Consider the following 27188-nt stretch of genomic DNA (forward strand, 5'->3'; position numbering starts at 1 on the left):
GCGTCTTTAACTTCGTTATACATTTAGAAATATCTCACGCGTGAGTTACACGTCAACATATGTTACATCAATGACAGCACCGTTCGATCGGATTACAAGCATTGACATATACGCGATACTTCATATCGCCGAAATTTCAATAAATTTTACAGAAAGAAGAGAGAGGGGGAAAGGAGGGAGGAGGGAGATCAGAGAGAACCTCCATGCGTATCGGATAATAAACAACGGCCGAAGTGGAAAAACGAGGGATACATTGTCGGGGTTGACATCGAAAATATTTACGATTATTTCCCAGACATTAAAACGAGTGGCTAGCAACGGGACGGAAAGTGGCCGAGCGGCCCCTTGGCGGTCGGCTTCATTTAGCAGGTCGGCACTGAAAGCATCGCCAGCCATCGCGAGCAACGACATTCGCTCCTTTCACCAGCAACGTCTGAAAGCAGCTTTATCTGTTGTGTATTTTCCACTGAATTAAGTTTCTTGCCTTCTGTTGCCCAAGTTTATATGTTTTGCGGGGAGATAGCGACGCTCATCCCGGTCGACGTCGAGTTGGGGCTGGATGGGACCAGGGATGAGATGGGCGGACAGAAGGGTGCGGTGAAGAAGGGTTCGCAGGGAAGACTTCCTCGCGACGACGACGACGACGACGACGACGACGACGACGACGACGACGACGATGGTGGCTTGCGGTTGGGGTTGGGTGGTTTTTGTTTGCGCCACTGCGCAATATCCAGTCAGTGGCTTAACCGCTCCTTTGCCTCTTCTCCTTTTTCCTCTTCTTCTTTTGCCATTTCTTCCTCTTCTTATCGCGTTTCTTGCGCGTCCCTTCTCCGTCCTCTCGTTTCACCGTGTCTCGTTTAACGCAGTATTCTCTTTATCTCTCGCCGTTCCGGGCAGTGACGTTGTTCTCGGCCTGTCACCGGTGACTTACGCATAGAGCTCTCGTTCCATTCTGTCACGCTTTCGTGCTTCGTCTCGATGCTTCGATATTTTTGCATTTTCTTGTCCGCCGCGCGTACAATGCTTCTCTTTTGCTCGATTCTCCTTTTGACACCCGAGAGAAAGCTTGAGAGTGGAAATGAGAGACGCAAAGTCGTCGTGATATACGCGTTACGTAACTCAACTTTCTGTTGATTTTAAACTGCTCGAATTTATTTTAAAATAATAGGATATTTTAGGATTATTTTATATGATAGGTTATTTGGAGAAATTTCATTTAATTAGTAAATGTGTTTTTAGTAGGTACTATTCAAAGAAATATGTGTTAAAATTTTTTTTTCCAGTGTAGAATACGTATTACAGTGGAAAATGTTTAGTTTATATGTATACACTTGACAAACAGTTCGGATTACTGCGAAAGCTCGAAGATTCAGATTACGTATTGCATCGCGTGCCATACATTTCTCGCAATTGTCTTGACAACGCCACTGGTTAATGCATCGCGTATTATCATGTGTATTTACATTATTGTTGTTATTTCACGGCGTAAATCACCGTTAATATCTTCAATGCATCGCTCAACAGATTATCCGCCATTATATTTCCTTCATAATTCAGCATATCATAATTCAGCGTATCATTGTGTATAGTATGTATGTATTCTCTGATAAAACACGTATATCTTATTTCGCTCTGCCGTTTTTAACGAATCGAGCCATATAGACGCTGGAAAATTATCTGAGTTTTATCGACGAAAGTCACGTTCACTATATTTGTCCTTTTTTTAATGTAACGCAGCGCAAGATATCACGGCTCAGTTTGATTTACAACGATCTTCACGATATGAAGAGTTGAATGCCGACGTGAGTTTATTTGTACCGATAACTGCTCGGTCCGACTAAATTACTTCTCCCTATAATTCTCTGTACTCTCTCTCTCTCTCCCCCTCTCCCCCCTCTCACTAATTCACTCTCTCTCGCTTTCTCTTTATCTTTCCGTGAGAGACGAGCAATCATCGAAAGCTCGATGCTGCGGAACCGTGGCAGCCACGCCAAGAAGTTCGTTTGTTATTCTTGGAAACAATTACGTAAACGTCGATACTCAAAGCGTTTACATTCGAATTTAATTATTCCATCCTTCGCCATGAACGCCCTGCTTCGTCGGCGCGGCGGCGTGGATATCTCATGCATTTTACATTTTGTACCATTTCGACGTAATATCCTTCGTTTCCGCGGAGACAGCGTTTGTCCCGGCTTTGAAGATCACTGACACGGGTCTAAACAGAGATCGTTTTGTTCGCGCGGTCGCCCAACCGCGTGTTGTAGCTACGAGTAGGTTTTCCCAGAGAGCGAACCCTACTTTACATACATTTTTTTTCCATCTTAACACGGTAGCCTTGTCTCTGCGTTGTAAACGGATGCTAGATTACACCTGCGCGCGCGCGAACGTGAGGCAGAACGTAGAGCGAGATATTCTCTTGTATTTTGTCATCGAGGTGAGAACGAAAGAACTACTACACACTCATTGTCCCTGTAATGACGATACAAATGTTTGACGATGAAGTAGAAATAAACTGTGCGATCAGATACGTATAAAATACTTTTTTAATCTTCAGTATATAGTTTTTCGCCAACATTTCGATATTGCTAGAATCTGACGCATTTACTTTTTTTTAATAACGAAAATGAAGCTCGCAAGAATTTCTGGCTGCTAGTAAACTTTGATATGAACACATCTGTATTCAGTTCGACGAATGGTATTTTTCATTGATGAAATCCGCTCGAAATGTATTTATGGTATTATCACTTGTAAATAATATAAAAATATTCAATAAAAGAATACAATTTATTTAAATACATACATCTATTTTAATTCTGTTATTCTCCCCCCCCCCCCCCTCCAAAAAACAAGTTATATTGTATTTTGAGAGAATAGGTAAATATCACTAAAAAATTATTATTATTATTTAAAATTATTAATATAAATTAGAAATAAATATAGAAAATTATAATTAATAATAATAAAAAATACAAAAAAAGAGACATTAAACACGTCTATCCTCTTCTTTAATATTTCATTAAAAAAATGTTTATTTACTTTAATTTTAATTATCAACTTTTGGAATTTTGTAATCTACTCTTTCGTTGTTCATTGATTATATACAATACAGTACGTTATAGAATAATCGACTGAACACACGGTTTTAATGTATCGATAATACAATGTGAACGACACAGAGCTTCAAAATTCAATGGAAAATATTCGGCGGGTTCGCGATTAAGACCATATTCGGATATAATTCTATTGTCGAGAAAGCAACGCGCGAAAGAACGGAGAACGACCGGAGGTCAATGTCGGACGCGGTTCCCGGATGCAACTTTTGCGAGCAATGTGTGCAATATCCATCTGTGCGAGCTAAACCATCTTCTTCCGTACTTTTCTGTTTTCCGCATCGCCGTTTTCTCGCTTTATCTCGCAGAGTGTCAGACAGTGACATTGTTCCCGACACTGTCATCGCCGCTTCCGCACGCGGAGCAAACGTCTCTGGCATCTCGGCTTCACGCCTCTCTTGCTGGTGTTTTCCTGACATTTTCCTTCGTTCCGCGGCGGTCGCGGATTTCCAATTTTATCCCTTTCCGAGATATTAAGCCGCGGTAGTTCTGACTCTGATCCACGCCCGCGACGAATAATGGCGGCTTTTGAATCATTTGCCTTTGCGGCGAGATACAGTGGCGAGATTATACACCTGCATTCGCGAGCGATGATATACTATCAGCTGAATTTTGTGAGTGCGCGCGTGTGTGTTCGTGTGTGTGTGTGTGTGTGTGTGTGTGTGTGTGTGTGTGTGTGTGTGTGTGTAGCGTGCAATTATATGAATTGCAAATTCATCAGAAGTGCAACCTTTGCACATAGTGGAGAATATAATCTCACTATTTCGGTATATGGTTAATTATTTTGCAGATACGTCCGAGTGAGCTCGTATAATTTTGATTACTTATATGTAATTACTTTTTTATGAATTATACACCTCCCTCTGATACTAAATAATCTTGCCTCAGTTATTTTGACATGCATTTTATCTTCTAATATCGACATAGTCAAAAGATAATTATAGATATGTTTAATAAAAGGAGAGCGTTGAAGAATCGTTGTGAGCAATAACCAATTTTAGAAAAAAATCCGCATGAAAAGGGAATGCGGTGAGGCTGCGTGTACTTTTGCATATCTTTTTTTTTTTGCCATATATACGCGAATGCGCTAGAGTGGATATTCATCGAGCCGTTCTCTCTATCGCAACCCCCATATAAAATTTAAATTTTGTGTAAAATATTTTACAATTTTTATTTTTAGGATCGGATATAAAAAAAGAAGAATCGTAACGGTGCTGCATACCCATATATTGCTGTGCGAATTATTTGTATGCATGTATCTACAATTCAATATCCATTGGTGTCTCACATTGCATTGTTTACGCGCACACATTTGCTCCTATAATTTGTACGTATTATATACACGTGTAGGAACCTCCCAAAAAATGTAATCCGCAATTATAATCGTACAAAATTTTCAACTGCGGAACGGGAGCAACGAGGCGATGCATCAAAACTCCCAAATGTAGCGCGAAGCACAATATATTCCGCGTTAGTCACCTGAACGATCCAAAGATGAATGGTTCGGTCAGAAATATAAAGCCTCGAGATGTCAGATGCAGCCAGCAGAAGAGAATAGTCTTCATACGGATGCTGAGCATTCAATGAGGGATGATAACAATGCTCTGTAACCTGACATTATGCTATCTTGGAGGAAAAGATTTCTCTAGTTGTAAAATATATTTCCCCTTTACACACAATTTTCGTTATTATTTTTACAATATTCAAAATAACAATATGCAATAGTTTCATTGTATTTAATAAAAATAATATACATGGACATTGTGTTATTTTAAAAAATAACATTATAAAAATGTTATAAGCATTACTATTTTAAAAACATAAATAAATATTAAAAGAATATGTTATTAAAATATACTAAACTTTTTGATTACAATTTTTGTCGTAAAAACAAACATCTTTTCAAATTCTACTAAAAAAATACTCGATTTGTATTCGAGTCTTACTATATATATGCGGGATTACTAACTTGCAATCTCTGTCAGATTGCAGAAGCAGCATTAGAGCGATCCTAGTTAACACCTTATGCTGTGAGCCTACATCGCAATTTGCCGGATAGTGCACATAAATGCGCACGTGCGTTATCAGCCATATATTTGTGTTTATGGTTGGCGCCAAAATTATCGGATCTTAATTAGGAATCGTGACGGTATTCACATATCTCACAAACGTAAACATTGATTCACAAATACATCATAAACGTATATAATCATTGATATTGCTTCAAAGATAACTGTTGAAACATAAACTGAAATTCATCGTTCCGAAAGTATTTCGGAGAAAAATGTGTGTGTGTGTGTGTGTGTGTGTGTGTCTTCTTATTTTTTATTAATATCTATGCAAATCAACTCATAAAAAATATTAGACTTCATCATATTCAAAAAAGTATTTTTAAGAAATGCACATAATATAAAAAATAATATTCCTTTGTCACGAATTTTCAATAATATTACAAAAACTCTAAAAAATGTAAAAATTATTTAAAAAAGAATAAATGCTGTAATGTATTTATACATTTTTAATATTTTAAAAATGTAATATATATATATATTAAATATACATTTAAAATATTAATTTCTTTTTTTTCATTTTATGATTTTTATCAGTAATAACAAAGAGAATTGCAAAAAATTAATACGTCTAGCGATTATTAAGTAAGGAACTAAAAATTTAATATATTTAAATATTTATTTAAATGTGTAATGTAAGACTTGCGTTTGATAATAAATCAAATTACAAAGAATTTTTGTTTTACTTAGTAATAATTTTTAATACGAATAAATTGTAAATACAAAATTTTTAATACGAAATATTTCTGTTTATAGCAAAAGACCTCTGTACGAATAATTATATTTTATTTGCAATACTCTTCTATAATATTTAGTGAATGATATATTATTGTAAAATTTGCTCTTTGAATTTGTTGGTATTTCAGTGAATTTATGAATTAGTTAATTGTAAATAGTCCGTGTTTCCATTTTGTTGTATGAGAAAGGGTTTAATATATCATAAATATGAGCTAAGTGAAGATATTTATATAAGACTAAAAGCGCAACACAAACAGATTCGTTAAAGAAGTACAAGAGTATTATATGTACTTGTGTCCTATATAGGTAGTTATCCTCAGTTTCCTTAAATCCATAGCAGAAACTTTCTGCAACGTGAGATATATGTACATCGCACAAAGCTTTAGATGCATTAAATATATAGACACGGTTGTACTACGGAGTTATACTCTGAAACACCATGGAGCGCCAGCGAATTACCAACGCGACCGCAAATGTTAGCGATGAAATCCAGTGTGCTGCGCCATACACTCGACTATATCATAGATATAGATCCGCGTGGATCCAAAGAGAGATACGAGGGAAAGGGAGAACAGCCACACGTTAGCCCGGATGTCCGGGCATAATTTTCTACTCACGAAAAATAATTAGAAGGGTTGCCCCGGAGAGCGCGTTGCAGCTATGGATGGCCTTTTCCGTCTGGGCCGACTGAAGCTTGATTACTCCTAGGAATACTTGAGAGCGAAACGGCAATTTAAATTAGTGGACGTACACGGCTGCCCACGCACACGCAATACATGAGTGCCCATGGAAACGGAGCCAACCCCTCTTTGCCGACCTGCTCGTTTTATCACTTCTCTGCGAGTAAGCCTCATTCCTTTCTCCTTGCCGCCGACTGAGTGAACCTGCCGCTTTAGAGCGGCTTGCGCGGAGTATGTAAGCGCATAACAGCGAAAAAAAGGAACTAATTAATCCTGACCATTTGCCGCATTTTGCATAACCAGTGAGACCTGACGCGGCAACGTTCGTGGCTCGCGTACCACGTTTTCGGCGCGCTCATCCAACACTAATTTACGGCGCCGTTTCGTGGCGGAGGAAAATAATAACCACAGGTTCAGTGCCCGCCGAATTATTTTCCGGCGCGCGTAATGATACTGTATATGCAGATATCGAGTTGCGGGGTTTTCTTAGGAAAAGCAGTTTTCTTAGGAAACATGGACGAGATGAAAAAACATTTGTTCCTTCATTACGTATACATTTGAAGCTATCATAAATCCAATCAAAATACAAGAAAAAAAACTTGCCCAATTTTTGTGTCTTAAGAAAAATAAAATCACGTGATTTTTAATTAATAGAGAATTTTTCTCATGATCTTGAATTATGAAAATTCGATTGATTACAACCCTGTACTCACTATGTGTGGAATTGCCTACAGTACGTAGTACAATATATGTAATTATATTATGCATTATATATGTATAAAAATTTTAATTTAAAACACAATGAATTTAAAAAAATAAAATTTAATTTTGTTAAATAAAGTTTCGTTTCTATTTTTAATGTCTTAACATTCATCACATTTCTATCGGCCTTAATACTTTTATTATTCTTGATATTTCTAACAGTTCTAGTATCTTTACAGATTTTAAGATTTAGTCGTTGCATTTTTATTAATTCTTGTAACTTTAGTTTTTCATTTATTCTGAAAAAATTTAAAAGATAAAATAGAAATTCATTCCGAATTTCTATTTTATTCTTTAAATTTTTATTCATTTACACTTGCGCCCGTATCATTATCAAGTGTATCGATTGTAACGCGAACCAAACAACTTGCTGACTAATCCAGCGGGATCCCTAACCCGCAACCTACGAAAAGTCTTACTTGCTAGTTAATCCTTAACCCGCGACCTACGAAAAGTCTTACTTGCTAACTAATCCAGCGGAATTGCTAATCCGCGATCACCCGAGAATTGGAGGAAATCTTAACCGCCATTTATTTTAGAAACGCATCGATAGCATTCTCCTTTTTCCAATTACGTGTCATTGCATGGAGATTTGTAAGAAAGCAATATATTTTATCTGGAATATCTTTTATATATTTTAACAATTCTGGTCAATAGAGACCACGTATCTTGAATTTCATAATCGAGTCATCTCAGATTGGACTTACTTTTCGTCCTGACTGTAACCATTCTGGCTGCATTTCAACTAGACTGAAGAAGGAGGGAAACTTCTTCTATTGTCAGCTGATTGCCAGCGCTAACAAATAAGTAAAACTTTTACGTTTATTTATAATCAATAGCATGAACTGTTACAATCGATTGTTAAAGTGCGCGTCATTCAAATCATGAAAGATAAACAATGTTTATTAAAATAATTAAATCATTATTAATTATCATTATAAATTAATCATTATTCATTTATATTTTCATATGATTTATTTGCATGTATTATTCGCGTAATTTATTTGTAATTTTTTAATCCAAATTATACATAAGAATATATACATATATACATATTAAAATAAATTTTTCAGTTTTGTATTTTGCATCGCTTTATGTAATATTTAATCCTAAAGAAATACATAAAAATGTAATTTTATATGTTTTATAGATATATGTTTTGTATTTATTTTATTTATTTGCACTATTTAAATAAATGTATAGAATACATAAGTATATTGTGATAATCTATATTTCTTACTTATGAGATTAAAATACAAACACTATAAATTCAAATAAAAGTTTTATAAAAAATCGTATCTTATTTTTGGTTTCTTACTTTGGCATTTTATGCCTTAATTTATTTCATCGCCTTCTCTATCTTTCTCCTATTTCTGAATAGTGAACTCGAAAAATTACGATAATATAATATATTTGAATATGTCACGTATCCAAATGCATCTTCATACACACATAATCAATCAATAAATGATCCAAGATTAAATATTTTATCCAATTTATTTTAGCTCTTTCATTTTTTTTTAAGGCAACGAATTTATAAAATGTCAAATATCAATTACAATATTATACCATTAGCTGGATACAAATATATACATATACATGTATAATTACAATTTTTTCATAAATTCATTGCATTATTAAAAAAGAGTTTTTTTTGTCACTCACCAATCAATCGACGGAACAGCGTAGCTATTGTTGACTATGTTGATTCTATAACACACAAATAAAAGATCTAAATTAAAAAACAGCAGCAAAAGATATCTAAGCAATTATCTCAAAAAATAACTATACGTCAAATATTTTTATATTCGTTTTTCGAATAGATAGAATAAAATAATAATATGATTTTCAAAAATATTTTACTTTTTAAGTTTTAAAATTTCACATATTTATTTTTCTTTAATTCTTGTTTAAAATATAATACTAAAAATGCTAATAAGCAATTAATAACTGATAAATGATGCCTCCTTCTCTTCTCAAGTTGTCAAGCCCCTTTTTCAGATTATATACTATTCGCAAAAAACCTCGCGGGTAATTACAAACCGCACAGACTAATTATCAGTAAAAATAAAATCTTTCACACCGCTAATACAACAAAGAAGGTCTTTTAATTCGATTATTCAATGCCATTCCCGAATGCAACGCGCGACGCGACGAACCAGTCGCGGTTCGTTTATTCAGTTAAATCGGCGGTAATGGGTATGTTAGCTTCCCCGTCCTCAAGTCTTCAAACTCTCAGAGTACTGAGTTCTCTCACCAAGTTGTACCCGTGAAAGGAAATGATCAACGAAAAAAGAAAAAATATGCAACAAGCGCCAATTTAAAAAATATGAAAAACATTAAACGTTAATTAAAAACTCTTTGTGCTTTCTAAATTTGAATCAGCAAATAATTACTGATATTAGTGCCAAGTATGCCATTGGATAATCAGTCCTAAAATTGAATTAAAAGATCAATGAAACGTGAAATCTAGCTAATCTCGTTTTAGAGTGTATAAATGTAATATATATAGTATTGTGTGTGAAATTAATATGCAAATATAATTATATTTTAATTATATAATACTTTAATGCTCTTTCTTTTTGAATTTCATTGATTCAGAGAATAAAAAATATTTAGAAAAAATAAAAAATAAAATAACATACTTAATTATTTTAATAATATTTCCTACTTATATATATATATAATATAATATAGTTTTATAAATACTAATTTATTTTTTAAATACGCAAAATGTGTATTTCGCTAAATAGCCATCACTCGTTAAACTTCCAAATCGTTAATAGTGATGTGACTTGTAAATTAACAAACCTAATTTTTCGTAAAAAATAGTGCTTAGCAAAAGTATGTATGGAGCGAAATACGTCGATATCTCCTCATGTAACTACCAAAATATGAATGATAGCGCGGCATAGCGATCTTCCATGCGCAATGTCCGCTGTATGTATACAAAAAACACATACTAACAATAAGGCCGTGCGTCGATTTGTTGCTACCACGAAATATTCAACGCTCTATAAAACAAAGTATATATGAATAAAATATATGATATATTACATGAATAAAATATGCTTGTATATTTATATTGTAAATATTCCTTGTATTTCAAAGCACTTTCAATAAATCAACTACCATTTCATAACACATGTACAACATAAAATTTAATATTTATTCAAAAAATGTAATTCACCTTATTTTGATTAAAAAAAAAACATTTATTTAAATTAATCTATAACTGTCATATTTTATGCAAAACTTTCATATTTCGAAAAAAATTATGTTAATATGACACTGATAAATCGAGAAAAGATTTTATTTTTAATTTTAATAAATCAAGAAAATAAAATTCAATTACTGCGAAAAATGTGGCGATTTATCTTTTCCCTTGTTTTATTAAAATCCTGCAAAATTTCTCCATATGTATGTAAATTAATTCGTTATTTAATTCTGGTATTTATATCTAATCCCGGAAAGATGTAGCGAGACAGACTTCAAATTTTATTTAAAAATAATTCGGAAAAGGGAAAACAAATAAAGAAACGCAAACGTTTTCAATTTACTGAAAATCTTGTCTGTTTATACGAAGCCGGATGATCGTTCTGTGTACGCACAATAAATGGCAGATATATTCCAGAATTAAATATTTGTTCTAACACATCAGGTATTTTAAAATAATAAATTTGTAAGAAATTATTTTTATTCGCAATAATCTTACATTCTTAATTTAATATATGTATATTAAATATATAAATATAAATATATAAATATACATATTTTAATATGTATTAATATACACATATTAAGTATATATGTATATTTAATTAATTTTCACATATTATTCATTTATTATCTCAAATTAAAATATAATTCATTATTCTCTGATGCGATACACAAGTGGAATTATAACACTACGTTAATCTATAAACTATAAATATATTCAAATTATAACAGAGTACAAATGATAATTAATATTTCAAAAAATAATTATGACGTGCATGAAACAATATTGTAATATATTATTTTATAATTATAGTATGAACGATTAACTCTACAAAGTAACAAATAAAATAATAAATTACCCCATAGTTGCACGCGCGTCGCAATCATGAATTGTCATTCAATGCTTTCCAAGCCACTTCATTCTCTTCCTTTTTGTTTCTTTTATTACGATTTTTTTTATGGCACTCGTACTTGCAAAAATACGATTAATTACGATCGCCTGCACTAATCATTAGAATATGAATAATTGCTCTGCGCATGATATTCGTGTAATGTAATAAAGACGTTAATCACGACTTTATTACATTAGGACAGAAGAATAATGTGAAAAAGATATAATCGCAAGTCATATTCACGTCCGTTCAACATATATGAAGTTTAGCAAATTAATATATATAATGGACAAATCTCAAACGAACAAAGTTTTTTAACAAATCATTCTGATTTATGAACGCTATATGAAAAATATTAAAATACGAAGCTCATATTCGTGATATTAATTCCGACATTAAATCCTACTCCAACAAATATTACATAATTTGACATATAGTGTGAATTTTTTAAAATATTCTCTTGTATTATGTAATATATGCAAATATTTACTTTAAATATTCAATGTAGTGTTTTTTTAACAGTACCTGAAAATAAATTCTTTTAGACAAAATTCTTTTAGTATAAAATTATGTAAAGCAAATAAAAAATTAAATTAATATAAAATATTAATATTAATATAAACTGTTAAAATTGTATTTTTCAATATAAGAATTACAATTCCTTAGCATAACATTCATAAGTATTTTTTCACAATTGCCTCTTTAAATTTTCCATTTGTTTTCCACTGCATTTGTTTATATTTTCTGCTTATTATTTTTCTGCCCAATTAACAACAAATACTATTGTAATAAAACCGATATCTGAAAACTGACATAAGTATTATGTCCTTGAGAAATATTGATTCAACGTGATAAAATAATGCTAATGAAAATTGCGAATATTCAAAGCCATCGAAGTTAATAGCATTCGTCGGGAAGCATCCGCCGAAATTGCTGCGAGGGACCAGGAAATATTTGCCACCGAAAGGGGTAATTCCATAGCTATACGGTTCTCAGCTCCGGTATAGGAGCTGTAAATTCGATCAACCCAATCGTCACGCACTCCCTTCGGCAAATGACCCGTGCTATTACGCGCAACGGCGCGTTGCGTCGACTCAGCGCGCGCTATTCCATTTTAATAAAAGAGGAACGTTTCAGGTCCGTTTGGCGAAGTGATGAGGGAGGAGAGAGACGAGGAGTTGAATTCCGCGCGTACTTTTGCTCGATCGAACGCCACGTTCGCTCCTGCAGAAATACGCTCGTCTCAACTCGCGAATGGAAAAGCTCCCGCGTCTCACAGGCGCGGTTGGCTCAGCGCTCATCTCAATGTGGCACAATTCGGCCTGGACGCCAGATAGAGGATGCACGCGGGAACATACAGCGCGAAAAAGTAGGCGATAAAAAAGAGAAAAGTGCGATGCGGGAAATTGCAGGACCCGAGAGAAGGATGAGGAGGTGGTGGAAAAGCGGGCGGGAGCGGAGGGAAAAGGATGCTATAAAAGCGCTCTCGCTCGCCTGCTAGAAAGCAGTGAATGCGTCTAGACAGTTCCACTTCACGCAATGAAAACCGCAAGCATCTCTGTGCTGATGTAAAGTTTCATTATTTACAGCCGCGCCGCCAGGCGCGTATCTCCTACGTATCTTAACGTATCTTCTTTTCCTCTGCCACAGCTTCAGCCTTCTCTTGCTGGACCACCGTCCTCGCGCGCCTTCTTTGTAACCGCATGACTCTTCATGCTTTTGCCTTTCGTTATGTTCTTTCATCGTTTGTATTTAGGAAATAAGAACTTCATGTTTATATACTTTCTAACTTACAGTTCTTGTGCCTAACGATTATCAACATTCGTATCCTACGCAATATTTTAGAACATAAAATTTTTTTATTTCTGCGCAAACTAGTCAATTTAATTCTAACGAGACACAGATCTGGAGATCTATTCTATTTCTTCTAGTAAAAAACTTTAAGGAACCTCCGTACATTTAAACATACAGTTCGAAAATTATTGCCTTCTCAGAAAATTAATGAATTGTTGATTATAAAGGAGAATGTGATTAAAAAGAGGCCGATTGAAATTTGAATAAATACACTATGTTCATACTCAATTTTTCGAGGTGTTCCCTATCCGTCCCGAACTTTTTATTAATATTATTCTGTTTATAAGAGATCAAAATCCATAAAAAAAATTATTTCTTTTATCTTATTATCTTTCTTGCCTTTTCAAGCAAAAATCGATTCTTCTTTAATATCCTCTTTTAAAACTGGTTCTTAGTATTAAATTGGAGTTCTCAAAATGTCAAGATCTTAAGGAGATTCTCGCGTTTGATGAAATATAAGACAAGATGAAATATAGGACTATAAAATATACATATAATACAAAAGTTAATAATATCAATACCTTGATTGAAAAAATTTTACTGACTTTTACCGTATCATTTTGAAGATATTTAATTCTAAATTTATAAAATTTTACATTACATGTTGAAGGTATAACATTATTCTGTAGTTATTCTCTTTTAAAATGAGCGCGTATGAGATAACAATTTAAAAATTGTTATAATTATAAAGTAAACACTTAAATTTCTTCTCGTAAAGTTTCATTTAAACCTGACCGTACAGTTTACAGGAAATTTACATTTTTCAATGAAAAAAACTAGAATATATGTCAAATGGATGCGTATACATGCGAGAACCTCCTTAACGTGAAATATTAAAAATATACTCTTCCATGATACCTTTTCTGTAAAAGAATATTTATGCGAATTTTTCTAAAGAAATCATTAAAATAAGAATCCAAAGTTTTTCGGTAACTTTGCATGTAATGTCACTAACGGAAACACGAATTTTGTGAGCACGAATAAATACGTTTATGACTCCGGTCGAAAAACTTCCGGAAATCCCATTGCGCACTGCGAACGATGGCGCAGGCATTCCGCACGTGATTCGTCCTGACGAAAATCCCTCCGTAAGGACGAAGTCGTTTCCTAAGTGCCGCGTGTTTGAAGGTGGACGTCCCGCTCGCGCACTCTCATGAAAATACGTGTAATTTGCAGGTCGAGAAAAGTTTGACTATTTGTCACCGTCCAGCTTGATGCATTTTTGTAATCTAAGTTTTTTACATTCCGCGCCTCGTTGTGACAGCACTGTTGTTCGCGGTGATACTCCGATTTACACGACGGTGCGTATAACTGCCAAAATGTTTTTGCGCAATACATATAAAAACTTTATGTGCAATAGCGTCATGCAACATGATCGATCAAATCTCCGCCATTCAGTACGCGCACATCGTGATGTATTGCGTAATCTGATGTATCGTAATACCGATGGATCAGATTACTTTCATCTCCGGACTTCCTTTGAAATTAAAGAAGAAAATGAAGAATATATTTGCCGTAAGACATAAAGTTTACTAGATTTTGCTTCTCAAAATACACGGAATGTAGGTATGTACAAATAAAAGAATAAGTTAAAAAGGAGCCTGTTATCTGAAAGAAATTTATAAAATATTTATGGCATTTCTGTAAAATCATCCGTTATCTATAAGCGAACAAAACTATGCGAAAACGATCAGATAAATTTCTATTACTGTGAAATTTTATTATTTACCGCGGAGATGCACGGCGCATCTCTCTGCTATATGACTCCTTTTCCTTTTCCTCCGTTTCGTTTTCATTCTTCCGGCTTTACTTACCAGCTATTGCCGTTCTGTCAGTTTCTTTTCAAATGCGAAAGCTGGTATTCCGGATTCCTTGTGCGCTGCGAGGACTGTGATGTCGCTGTGCATAGAAAGAGTTCAGAAATCCGCTAAGAATGAATATTCTTCAGGCAATGGACATTTTTCTCGGCCTTCTCGCAACTTCCAAGCAATTTATTCAGACTGAGTTTGTTATTGATGCAGCATGTATGTATGCTTGTAATATGATTCGCAATTGATCAGTTTTCGTATTAGTGGTTTAAATACGGTTAAATTTTATCGATATTATAGCAATTGTAACGCGAGACCAATACATCAATAGAATTCAATTTATAATGCTCCATTTTAGCATTATAATCAATAAATTTGTACATTTAAGCTCGCTTCTGTTAATAAACACAACGTTGAAAATATAAAGAGAGAAGACAATCTTCAGTTCATTAATTAATCTTAGTTAAATAAATTAAATAAGAACGGCCAAATACAGCTGAAGCTAAAGCTGAATGTCTAATAACATTTATACACATAAATCTTAAATTTTACATTTTCCAGTTATTTAAACTGGTGAATCAATTATTGTCGGAAATATTTGAAATGTAATCATAAATTAAAGCCGAAGTAAGTGAAATAATATCGCAATTAAATTGATCGTTAATTTAATAACGATACTAATATAAGCATCTTAAGACACTGCAAAAAAACTTAATTAAATTAATAATTTTAATTCAACTGAAACTCTATTTCCGATACAATTAACATTGACACAATTTATTTCGTACTTATGATTGATCATGTCAAATGATTAAAAGAAAATCCATTACTTTAATCTGAATTCTTTAAATCATATTCAGTTAGTGCGTAAAAAAATTTTAAAAGAAAATGATTAATTTGTTAGCAAAATCAAGCAAGATGATTCTAACCAAATGCACACATCAATTATGTACTGAGATGTACTTTAGTCGGAACACACGGCTCGCAAAAATCGCCAAGATACATGCGATCGTGATCATGAAAATGGCACGTGTACTTCATGCAGACGCGAGTTTTTATTATTTACCATGATATACCACGGGATATCATGCCTTACCTCCTTTGCAACTTTTTTTACTTGCAGCCCTTGTTTCTGCTATACGCTTTGATAAAAACGCATCTTCTTCCTTAATCCCGCTTTATTAACCACAACCGCAAATTATCGTAATAATTTTATTACTTTGATGCAATTTTACAATTACATAGCAATTTATGCTATTTAATTATCAGTTATAAATGACAATTGCGCGGTAATTAAAAATATAAAAGTAAGATATATAGCGATTTATCATTTCTATAAAACAAGCATATATTTTTTTTCGACTTATGTAATAGATGTATCATATTATGTGTTATCATTTAAGTCCTTTTTTTATTCTTAAGTTTTTTTCGCGTTTGTTATATTATTATTACCTTGTCACGTAAATGTCAAATAATATCTTCTTCCATGTATTAATGTATAAGTATATAATTTTCATTATCAAATTTGTTCTCTTAATTTTGACACTTTTAATCTTTTAAATATAAATACCTTAAATATATATACCTAGTCCATACATGTATTAATAATAAATTATTACTATCTACTCATTTAAAACATAAAAGTATATATAATTTTAAAAACAGTAAACGGAAAAATAATTTTTTTCACGATCGGGACATTTAATGATAGAGAATAATATATTCAAATAATTGAAAAAGGCTGTATATACATACATCATGTAAAACTGTTTTCAAAAGAGAGAGAGAGAGAGAGAGAGAGAGAGAGAGAGAGAGAGAGAAAAGTTTAATCATGTATTTAGAGAACCGGCATATGATTCAAATTATCGATTAATATTAATGATCGTAAAAATACAGATGAATAGTTGTTGGGATTCTTTGTCACACACACCTACTTGACTTTATTTTCCGCGCATCGTTCTTTGTAACAATTTCCAACATGCCACCAGCAAGGGGAAGGAAGGTTTTATGAGAAAACGTTTTACGATCAGTTCGTCAAAAGTGTAAAGGAGAAGAGAACATTCGGGAGAGAAGCCAAAGATGAAAGTAAAGGTTTGCGAAGATGGCTTGAAATGAAAACCATTCGATTTCTCGATTCTTCATGAAGTTCTTTTAATTCTTGCGAAAAACTCTTTCTTTTGTAATGTTTTTACTCTCAGGTTCTCTTCAATCGAGATATATCAAGATTTGTTGATAAAGTAACACATTTTCGTCTATACTTTTAACGTTCCGCTATTGTTGTTTCTTTTCCAAGGTATCTTCCGATATGAGAACAAAAGAACTTAGAATAACATATATTTTTGCAACTTCTAACGTCATTGTTCTTTCTGACAATGAAAATGTAGAAAATAAATTCTTCAATTGCATACTCGATTGTTTGTAGTTTAACAAAAACTACAAACACTCGAGTATACAATTAAAAAATTTATTATATTTTTAATATATATGTTTGTTTTAAATCAAATTTAAAAAATTTTATAAACAGATATGCAATTCAAATACACATAAATAAATAGAATATTAAGCTTATAAATTTAATAATTAATAGTTGCGTTAAATATATTCGCATTATGATATGCATACTTATTGATATCCACAAATAATCGTGCCGGTAAAAAAAGGACGAAAGCCGTTTAAATTTATCTAAGTGGGAAGTTCACTTATGAGATCCAAAGTAAAATTTACTAGCGCAAGTAACACCTCCATATAACGGAATCGCATACACTTATGTACATAGCGTATATACTTCACTTTACATACATTTTATTATATTATGTTGGCCATATCGAGGATATTTGCAACGTATCCTTATGATATTCTTGTTCTAGCGTTAACGATTGTGCGTAAAATTCAAATAACAATTTCATATATCCATATAGAATGCTTTACATAAAAATAGCTATATATGAATGCATTATATTTTAATATAATCAAGATTAGTTTGTCATTTGCTAATAAGTCGAATAAGTATAGGGATACGTAATTGAACAGTGTTCTTTGATCACTACGTTATCATTTGACTTTAAAGCTAGTTCACTCAATGATGTTTCTCGCCTTTAAGCAATTTTATTTTATCTCTGCTTCTTAGGAGTCCTCAGTCGAATCAAATGTCTTTTAAGGATTAAGATTCTTTTCTCTTTTTATTTCAATTATCTAATGGATCTGCTGTGTCAATATCTATACATGTCTACCTATTTAAAACCAGGGAAAATTATCTGTGTATGTATCTTTTGTAACATATAATAATTGATTCAATAAAAATACTAGAGATACTTATATAAATATACACATACACTGCCACATATATTGCGTCACTGCATGATGGATGCATTATTATGATACGCGAGATGTATAAATAATAATCATGTTAATCGATGCCATGATGCCGATTTCCATATTTAATCATAATTATTTAGCAGACAGTATTATTCGTGTGTGTTATAATATAAAAAATAAAGTTTATATCTGTAAAATGTAGATGAAATTCAAAAATATGTGTATTATCAACATATATGACTAATATATTTATTGGCATAATTCTTATGCTGTGTTGCATGTTACGCAAAAGCATTATTCTCAGCGAAACGCAGATATTATGTCACAATGTCATTGCTCTACGGACCCGTATAATATACCTTACCACAAATCTTGCTTGTCACCTATGTAGTCCGTCCGTATTCTGCTACACGGTGCAGGTGCATAATGCTTGCAAATGATTCTTGCAAACGATCATGTCACACGTCACGCCAGTTCCATTTCATTGCATATGTTCCTTCTTAAGACATTACAAATGGAAATAATATTGCTTACGAGCCGCGAAATGTCTGCAATATGAGCTACAAATCATTATAGTATCGTAATAAAGGGAGTATAATACTAAAATAATGTTAAATAAAGTAAATTGAATTAAATGAATAACCAATAATTTCGATTATACTATTACGAAAATTAATCCCAATTTGTTAAAATTATAATTTATCATAAATTATTAATAACTTTGCATACAATAACGTAAAATGTTTAAATAAAAGATTAATATCTTTCGTCGGCAATGAAATTTTCAACTTCCGTTCTTAAAATGGGCGTTAAAGTTCACAGTAGATTTTTTATTATTCTATAGATATATATAAAATGTGAGAAAATTCTTATATATAATACTTATGAGACCCTTAACAAATTTTTATAGTAAGAAAAACCGAATTGTATTTTACTTATTTTTTATAAATTTAAATAAGTACGAATTTTGAAAAAACGTGATGTCGATTAAAAATTTAATAACTTTTATATGAGTGAAAAATTCATAACTTTTATACGAATGAAAAACTCATTTTAGGACACAATACTAGACTACAATACTTGAAGATATTTATACTGGAGAAAAAAAGATAATAATAATAATAATGTTGACTCTAAAATTATTTGAGTCTCCGGAAATAAGGCTTTTATGAGTAAAAAGAATTAAGTTTCTTTTTTAGAAAAAAAAAAAAAATAAATAAATCAGAGACGATTTTGTCAAGAGACGAACTTCGTAATTACAAAGAATTACTCGACTTTCAGTGCCTTCTGTATATTTTCGCAACACAACACTTTGACCGTTCTACAGCCCTCCCGCGGTTTGTTTAAGCAGCAGCTTTTAAATTACCACGAATTCTTGTTACCAAAATGTGGAAGTAATTCAACATCAAAGAGCAAACGAACGCTCATTCGAGTTCGCGTTTACGCGTTTAATTAAGGCAATCAGCTCGCCAGTGCGTTCTGCGTACGTTCAAGAGCCAGATCGCGCGAATATCGAAGGTCGATCAAACGATTATGTCACGCTTCGGCGAAGATTCGCTCACCGCGTGCACTCTTAATTTCGTCACTGGGCCATTTTCTCTCATCGTTTCTCGAGGTAACCAGACACCATCATAAAGGGACCACTGTGCCGTTTGCCGACACCCTAACACCCCGACACACTTGCCGCCACCCCTTTGACAGTCAGCGATAACCCTCGTCCCGTTTCAGTGTCGCGATTCCAAAGGTATGCGAGAGTATTCCGCAGTATCGCGCTACGTCGGGCGTTGGACCATGCGAACAATCGACGTTTGCGACGGTGGTCGTATTACCGCAATCGAGCAGTCAAAGGACAAACGTTCATTTCGAGAATTGGTGAGGAAACGTGTGTGTGTGCGCGCGCGCACGCGAGAGGAACGCATTTCGTCTCGTGATTCGCGTGGATGATCGCTGGTTATCAGGAATCGCACGACAAAAACAACGAGGTTCCTAGTTTCGCAACCGTGATAGATGAATAGAGGTCCCAGGAAATACGAGGAAGTCGCCATGGAATGTAATTATAATGTTAAGAAGGGACAAAGCAAAAATCTTGGAACTCAAGAATATTTTCATAAATCTACACTCTAAATAAAAAATACTAGAACCAATATAATACTGCTAATAAAAAAAAGAAGAAATATTTTTATTATAATAAAAAAATAATCCATTTTAATCGGCGTGCTATAACGTTAGAAAATTAAGTATTAATCAACTCGTTCAGAGTTAATCGCAAACTGTTATCGAGATAAGAAAGAAAATACATTTTCTCCCGAGATCTCTTGTAATTTGCAATTCTAGGAATGTCGCGCTTAATGTAAAGACGAACGCAGAATTTGAAACTGTGAAAGAACGATCCAGATGTAACGCGTCTGGCGGTAGTTTTGGGCTGAGAGGTGAGGGAAGGGGACAGACACGGAGACAACAGACACAGAGAAGTACCATCACGCACTTTCGCGTACACATAATTCACTTTCACGAGTTAGCCGACGCTGTAAGCACGGGAGGATATTAACATATGGATGGGGTTGCGCAGTGTGAAGCGCTTATCACACAATGGAGCCAGCCATTGTCATGCAGATTCCCCTCGGCTAATATAAAATGATCATCAGGCACATCGGGGGAATCCCCTAATGTTCTAACACTCTGGTCCAGTGGCTGAGCTGTTGCGTTCGTTCGCAAGTGCAGCCATGCGTGTGGCACATTGCACGCGCTTTACATTTCTGTACGGTACGCCGGCTGGTTCACGCCAATAATTATAAGATTAGCCGACAAATTATGGCAATGAAAGATTGTAAAACTAATAACAATTATTGAATAGCAGAAGAGAGAAGAATAAAGATTGCTCTTTGAAAAACTGAAAAAAATATTCTGCGAAAGAACAAACATATATGCGTATACAACAGTCGTCAACAAACTTTTTGCTTCGTTTAAAGAAAGTTTCAATTTATCGGGGCAATAGTCTGGATCATTGAATAACTTTCATGGAACTTCACTTTATTGCCACTGTAATTGGATTTATAAGTCAGTAATTCTAAGTATTAAAAGCTAATAAAAGCAGTTACAAAGTAAAGTTTCAAGTGGTAGGTAATGCAAATATGAAAGTTAAAATTCTTAACGGATATTCGATAAGCTGCAGCGATCTAGATAGCTTTGCCTGACTATTCAAACAGCAATATGAAGCTACAAATATATTTCGTTATCGTGTTATAATAAAATTAAATACGGTACAGAAGAAAACTAAAAGAATATTAACTACGCCTTAGTTATATTACCTTTTATACACGAGTTTTATTCTCGAGATTCGTGTCACTATAGTCTCTGAGAAATCCGAAATATGTCAGTCGCGTCACTTTACAACGTATTACATGGCTCGAATTCGATTTGTCTCGACCCGAGCAATCGTTTCCTCCTGACGGAGAGACGTTAATTTAATCGGCATTCTGAAACGAGTTGCATGACGGGTTAAGGAGAGAGGGAGCGAAAAAGGAGAGATGGGGCGAGTACGAGAGACACTCGAATCTGCAAAGGAAATTAACAATGTTTTCCTCTCACTCGCTTCTTCGAGGATCACTTGTCATCGAGTGGAACATTCCGCGTAGTGAAGCATTCCACTTTAACTTTGCATCTCGTCTTCATTACTTCACTCGTGAGAGACTAAAAAGGCCGGTCTTATGCGCTGAAAAACGCCAATCGCATCTCATCTACGTTACAAAATTTCGGTCTCTAATATCGACCGTAGAATAGCCGTATTATTTTGCCGTTGACGCAACTTTATTAAATTCATCGAGCGCTTCCTCGGGGGTTTTTATTAAGTCGCTGCTTATTAGGGTCTCATTATAAGAATTAAAAATATCTCTTACGAAGATTCTCTTTATATTGTCGATAATTGAAAGCAAGACGTTATTAATCTTCTTGTAATAAGTAAGCTTTTGATATTTTGATCAAAAATATGTGTATGGTATTTTTTTAAAAATATATTTCAAATTTCCGCCATATATAAATACATATATATGATGTGTGTGTAAATATTAATTAAAAATATATGTTCGTTATTTGAACGGACGAAATATATTTAAAAAAATCTCATCATTAGTAATACTTTATTTTATTAAATTGTGATTGCCTCTTTGAAACGCCGCAATTCCAATTTTTCCTTGTATAATTAGTTCTGTGCAAAGAAATGATGGAGTTCGCTAAATCCAACGGCTGTGGTACCATCCGGTTTCGTTAAGCGCGTCGACGGCCGGATAACGGCAAAAATATGCGGTAGCGTATGCGCGCTGTGACAACACGCGACATTATACTTTTATGGCAGGTCGTGATTATGTATCAACCGGACAGATTTATACGTTATGTATGGCATTATCGATTTTCTCACGCCGCGGAATGTTCTGCGCTGAGCCCTGTGGGAAATATGCAGCACCGAAGTTAAATAGCGTACGCGGCAATAGATGTTAATCCAGACTAGCATACACATACACGAACATCATGCACTCTATATACAAATATCACCCACAATAATCTATGTTCAAAATGTATTTAAAAATTGCTTCCAAATTTTTGCCAGCATGAAAATGTCGTAATAAAGCCATTACGATTCTGTGATTTTTATCTAACATTATTATTCTCTAATTCGAGAGTAATCACTAGCTAAAATATTGTCCCAAAATTACATAATTTTATTTGATTTCATATAATTTTATCTGATTACAAATAATTTTCTTCACTATATATGAAGTCATTTGGTAAAATGAATGATTTTATATAATATTACATAATAATTTCTCATGATTGCGTATGTAATTATCGGATTATACAATATATAGGAATTTCATATGGATTTTATAATGATTTTGGAGACATCCTACGATTACATTAAATAATTATCTTCTTGCTCGAAAATGAAATAAAAAATCGACTTCCTTCAGTATATAATTATACAATTATATAATTATACATTTAAGATATACTTCTATAAAAATTTCAGTCTTAAAAGATTCCTTTTCATTTTACGTATATAAATTCTAATTCTATTTCTATTTCTATTTTTCACTAATTTAAAAGAAAATGACAAAGATACAATATATATATATATTATAACTTGTCAGTTAATAATATGCACAATAATATGCACTTGACATTTCTTTAAGGTATTATTACAAATTTATATATGTAAAAATACGTTCACGTTTTTAACAATGTTTGTAAATGGATTTCATTGTAAATCCTCGTCGCAGATGCGTATGATAAATGGTATATACGCACATAGAATCGAAACGACTACCGCAGGCGCTTGTTAAGATTGCGCATAAATTGTGCAACTGATAATGCATCAATATAGAATTATTTTATACGATTAATTATGCATTGGTGTAAAAAGTAAATTACCAGAACATTGCGAATATAGAGAGAATGTAAGGAATATTCGATGTTCACCACAATATAATCGTCAATAATTTCTAGATTATGGACGATATTCATAGTTCATATATTTAAGATCTTAAGTATCTTAAGTATAGTCTTAAAATATCATAAACCAATACAATGCTCATTTTAAGATGTTACTTAAGATGATCTTAAAATAGGAATAGTTTATAATTAACCAGCTTATTATTATATATAAAAAGTTAATTGTTCATTAAAAATAAAGATTAATACACATATTCGGTGTACATGATATAATCAATTCATAATTCTTTTCATCAAAAAGAACATAGCTTGTCATTACTTTTTATAATAATATAATAATATTATTAATAGAAATAATATCAAGTTTAGAAGTTTATCGTGTTTAAATTTCAGACTGAACAATTGCAAAATGTTAATAAAATTCCGAGCGATGTACGATTTCAAACCGTAATACTGATCATAGAGAGAATACCAGTACTACACTTCACGTTGTATATAGATAGGCTATGTGAGATATCCGATACGAAACGGGCAGCAGCTAATAAATCATTTCGCCTGCAGTTATCGCTACAGAATTCTCTCCTCTCCCCCAAGGGAATGAATGGACCTTGTTCGATACTCGTCGAGAAATAATGCTAAAAGTTCATTCATTATCATCAGCCAGATAAGGACAACGAATTATAGACTTCTGATAGTATACCCTGGAGGAGAGTCAAGTAGGAACTCATTTTCATTCGAAATAAATCCTGGGCTATATACATATAAATATATATATTATTATAATTAGATCGATAAAAGATATCATTTATATCTAGATCCCAAACTCGGCTCACATTGAATCTATCGTTTTAACAAACATTATGATACCGTTTATTACCAGATAATACCGATCAACTGCATATTATTCGTTCAAATTAATTGTAAGTTAAAGTTTTAAGAGGCTAATTAATATTATTTACGTTTACAATTTGTACAATGTATACACGTGAATTATGCATACTTTATGACGTTTATTTCTCCATATCGTGGCTGATTATAATATATTTTATAATTATATTCTGCATTTGTTAATAAATGTCACAAAGTCTGCGGTATGCGCAACTTGTTACAAGCCGGAATGCAATTACATAAGTATCTATCGCAATGAGAAGCATATACGTTATCAAAAAAGGATAATTAATGATGTTTCATTGCTGCTTGATATAATTATCATGTTAACATAATTATGTTACACAATACATACAACAGAAATTTAATTTTCAATGTTTAATTATGATTTTATCAAGAGTGCATATTACCTACAGCATTTCGTAATACTTTTATTATAGTATCTCTCATGCGTTCTATTTTTAAAATATTATTTTAATTTCCGCAATGTGCACTTTTCATAAAGAAAATAATTAATATAGAGACAAACAAGCTTTTTACATCAGCAAATAGATATAAATTAATAAAAAAATAAAAGATTTACAACGACTAATTGTAAATGCAATTCGATGGAAAAGGTGGGAGAGATTAAGTCTCAATATTATACTAGAGAATTACATGAGAAATAAATCACGGCAATTTTATTTAAAAAGTCGTAAACTATTATAGTCACGTAAAGTATTATAGTCACGATTCTTATAAAGATACAAAACAAAATCTCGGCGTTAATATTGTAATGTGCATTGTACATATACAAATGTCAAATATTTTAATAAAAATAATGAGTGTATGATTACAATACAAATATTATAATAAGACGTTACTTTAAAATTATTTTTCTATGATATTATTAGGTGTTGGAATTAATTCGTAGCGTTTTACAAGTGATGGGAAGTACTTTCATTAATGTATTTTTTAATGCTCATGTGAAATAAATAACATTCTTTCATTAAAAAACGCTACGAATTAATTCCAACACCTAATATATCGTACTTTATATATATATACATCCTTAATATTATTATTTTATAGTTAATATCATTTTTATGTTTATAATATTTAGTTAATATTAAATGTATCGATTATAAATTAGCAGCTGATACTACGTGATCCATCTTGAAATGATTTACTATCAGTTCTAGTTATCGAAGCCATAAATCATATCGTAGCGAACGTGCTCGACAAAAATGCATGGAAGCAGCTGTTTGATCTTAATCGACGCTTCTAAGAATCGTTACCGGGTAAAAAGCAAACAATAGAAACCGCTTACGTATCACAGTCGCAAACGTGGCTTTATCGTGCCGCATAAACGCGCAATTCCGCGCGTGGTTTTACTTACACCCACATGAAGCAACTCATTTCGACGTATCTCACCACGGAGATAATCTTGCGGCCGTCATCAACGGCGCTTCTCCTTTCAACGTAAGTCCACCGCGCAAACGGCGCGTAGCCACGAATAGCATTTTATAGTGAATGTTTACTCGCCGCAACGAACCGGCAGAGAAATCTTTGAAATGTTTGAGAAGACGAAAGAGAAGAAAAGAGGGAATGCTCTGAAAGAGCGAGCGGACGAGGAACGAGAAATAGAAAGAAAGAAAGAAAGAAAGAAGCTGCGTCAGAGCGCGAAAAGGGACATAGACAGAGAAAGGTAGATAGAGGGAAAGAGAAGAAAGAAAAAGTGAAGATGAGAAATGTGGAGAGGCAGATAAGACAAACCTTCCGTTTTGCGCGCGCATATCCAGAGGAACATCCTAGATCCGGAGTTCAGGAATTGCCCGAGGCTCGAACCGCCGCCCGTCGCCGTCGTCGTCGTCGTCGTCGCCGTTGCCTGTCGCCGTCGCGCTCGCTCGTTCCAGCAATAAGCGCGAAACTCGAGGAAAAAGGAAGTATCAAACTGCGAGTAACTCAAACGGGGAAGGGGAATAAGAGAACGTGCATACTATACGGAGCTAGTACTTGCAGCTACGTGAATGCGTCCCGTCTATTCTTCCAATGATGAGGGAAAATGCAGAGGTATACCTATACATATATATACCTATACATATATATGTATATTGTATATGCATATACCGGTACGTGTTTCGAAGAGAGAAACGTCGCTCGTTCCCTAGGAAAGTACGGTACGGTCGTTCGGGAATTTCTAACAACGCTGAGTTTGGATGGGAAACGAACGAGTAAGAAGTTCTTATTCGCGAAGTTCCTATATTACCGCAACGTCTTACCGTTATACCTTAGCGTTTGACCTCTTAACCGCGCGTTTAGTCTTGCGTGCTACATGTCGTGATAGTGCAGTAAAAAGAAGTAGGCACTAACAATTGTAAGAGTAAAATGTTCGCGACAGGGGGCTGTTAAAGCAAATGCATCACTA

General features: G+C 33.4%; 1 protein-coding gene across 1 annotated transcript in view; it reads right to left on the reverse strand.

Moving 5' to 3' along the window:
* The window catches only part of LOC105143670 (uncharacterized), a 204792-nt gene that overhangs the window by 82042 nt on the left and 95562 nt on the right, over positions 1–27188 (reverse strand). Inside the window, exon 3 of the mRNA XM_087402632.1 lies at positions 9025–9069. The gene's annotated coding sequence lies outside the window, so the exon portion shown is untranslated. The remainder of the gene's footprint in view (positions 1–9024; positions 9070–27188) is intronic.

The sequence above is a fragment of the Acromyrmex echinatior genome, chromosome 2 (genome assembly GCF_024713525.1).
Source record: "Acromyrmex echinatior isolate Ae372 chromosome 2, ASM2471352v2, whole genome shotgun sequence".
In the NCBI taxonomy this organism is placed as follows: domain Eukaryota; kingdom Metazoa; phylum Arthropoda; class Insecta; order Hymenoptera; family Formicidae; genus Acromyrmex; species Acromyrmex echinatior.